Below are 2,881 nucleotides of genomic sequence, written 5' to 3'. Positions count from 1 at the left end.
GAAGATTAGATGTGTTACAAGAGAGTAACAAACACAAAAAGGAGGAGATATAGATATAACAATGATAGATGGTTGATAGGAAAAAAGGAGCAGACCACATTAGAGCAACCCCCGACCAACCATGTGTTAGGAGTTAGAAGTGTCTGGGGCCTACCCCTGTTCTTCCTCCTCATCATATATTATAAAAGTTATAGCTTCAAATCTGAAATTTATGAAATAAAACTTGCTAATTTTTCTCTTCGTTTGTAGGGGGATATCAAGTGGGTGAAAAGTTGAACTTAAATACCTCAAAAGATAGAATCTTGTTGCTATTGGGTCTCGATTTGTTTTTGTTTTTGTTGTTGTTGTTTTTTTCGTTATTTATCATGACACAATTAATCGGCCATATTTCTGTCTGAGGAGAAGAAAAGCCCAATCCTTGATTACAATTATAACCTGTGCAATAATGGTGTTGTCCGTATTTGACCCAGACAATATACAAGGTAAGGCCAGTCGCATGTGAGGGTCATTTCAGTATTTGATTAAAAATAAAACAACAATGTCACAAGGTCAACAAACGACTTTAACAACGCCCATGCTCTTCGATTGTATGCCCATTCCTTCATAGGAAAGATATACAATCAAGAACCTCTTCTGAAATGCATTATCCTACTCAACATGAGAATGCCATGACAGGCGAGATCGAAACATCCCGCTTCTAAAATGGTCTAAATTGTGTCGTTAGAGGAGTAAACCATTCACCGTCGATGAATCGACAGGATGACCACGGCCTTGACTCTAGTTGCGATGGTTGAGTCGTTCATCGATGACATGATAAGAGATTTCACTAGTCCACATTTGTACAACTGTGTTTACTGGCTTTTGACAGCCGTCTTCAGACATTCGAAAGAATAAATAATCCCGTATATCATTTTCAATGCTTTCTTCAACTGCTTCTCTTTTTGTGTGCCTATGTTTCTTTTTATTCTTAGCAGGTACTAAAATCACATTGTTGATAAGTGTTGTTGTATATGTTACAATCAGTTCGAAAGAGACTTCTTCGAGGAAGAGACAAGCAGGGTTGGAATTCAGACAGGGCAACGCTCGTGGGTTTTGAACAACAACGAATCACCTTAAAAAATTACACCGATGTCAAAACTCAGCGATACACAACTTCCCTTTCAATGTCAAATCTTTTAACGTAGGTTAGGGAACATGAAAGTAACACTGCCATCATCTAGAAGTAGCCCTCATGTGGCATTTTGACAGAATCGTTTATTAACACCCAGGACCAAAATCAAACTAGCAATCAAACAAAAAACAAAACAAAAATGAAACAAACGATTAAAAATCCAAATAATAAAACAACCCGAAAAAAAGGAAGAAAAACACAAACAATAAATAATGGAGTGAACGATCTTGTAATTTACAACCTTTGGTGTGTGTGGTGTTGCACCAAACTCTATTTATCTCGACCCACACACCATGTCTGGGCTTGCGGTTTACCCAGTTGGTACATGTATCATGAAGGACTGATAATTTATATTATGTGGTCGACATCCTATTTCAAACTCATGACCTGACGTTTTTGAAATTTGAGGTGTTTGGGGGAATTTTCTAAGCCCTGTATCTACTTATAGTTTGCTCCGATCGGACATGAACGTTGAATTCGGAGGTTCAGCCTCTTAAATTTGAATTACCCAAAAGAGCCCATCCATGTGTATACCCATCAAAAACCAGCACAGTAAACAGTTTTACTGCTGAATCTCTGCAGGTTGTCATGGTAACACACCAAAAACTTCCTTACAGAATGAAGAATTATTTCAGCCAGGCTAACACTTTATTGATTACACTCTATGCTCGACTCCCCTCTTATGGCAGGCTCAGATTCCGTTTTATACTGTGTGTAGATCGTGTCTTCTCAGCGAAGTACAGATAAGTTGTTTGCAGGTTGGGACTAAACTGGAAACAAGCATCATTGTTTTCTCTCTTTCTCTCTCTCTCTCTCTCTCTCTCTCTCTCTCTCTCTCTCTCTCTCTCTCTCTCTCTCTCTCTCTCTCTCTCTCTGTCTTTCTCGTTCTCTCTTCCATACGTTAAAAGCAATAGAGGCGTTTCAAAGTGGCGCAAAAAACGTTTAATTTGAATTTACAATAAAGATATTAGGTTCATGCTTCAGAATAAACGAGTCATTTTGAAGAGGAATTATATTGTATAAAAAGGATTTTAAAAAAGATTGGAAGGGAAAATGGTAAAAGGAGGGAAGGACGAAAAAAAGGGAGGAATTGAAGAAGGAGAAGAAGGAGAGGAAGAAAGGGGAGAAGGAGGTGGAAGAGAGAGAGTGTGTCTTTACGTGTGTTCGTGCGCGCGTGTGTGTGTGTGTGTGTGTGTGTGTGTGTGCGTGTGTGTGTGTGTGTGTGTGTGTGTGAGAGGAAGAGTTAAAGAAAGCGACGAGAAGGAGTTGGGGAAAATATAGGAAGAAGATTTTAAAAAAGTGTGGGGAGGAGGTGGCAGGAGGAAAGGAATTGGAAGAAAATTGGGACAGATAGGGAAAGAAGATGGGAATGGAAGGCGGATGGGAAGAGAGGGGTAAAGAGTCAGACAAAATGTGAACTAGAATGTGGTAAAATTACAGAAAAAAACCACGATATAACAAAGGTCGATTTTTGGTTTTTAAGCCTACTCCGTCACAATGTGACCTGTTTAAACAACAGGCTACACGAACTAACACCAGACTCCGATGGGAGGGAATTCGGAAGGTTAGAATGCACCAGGATACGAAATTCCGAAAATAAAAAGTTATTTTAGGATTATGATCTTTGGTTTCCATCTCTACTGTGATAAAAGAAAACAAACATATTGACAGGAAGAAACACACACACACATACACACACACACACACACA

The sequence above is a fragment of the Aplysia californica genome, unplaced genomic scaffold (assembly GCF_000002075.1).
Source record: "Aplysia californica isolate F4 #8 unplaced genomic scaffold, AplCal3.0 scaffold00048, whole genome shotgun sequence".
Classification (NCBI taxonomy): Eukaryota; Metazoa; Mollusca; class Gastropoda; order Aplysiida; family Aplysiidae; genus Aplysia; species Aplysia californica.
This window is presented reverse-complemented; position numbering follows the sequence as displayed.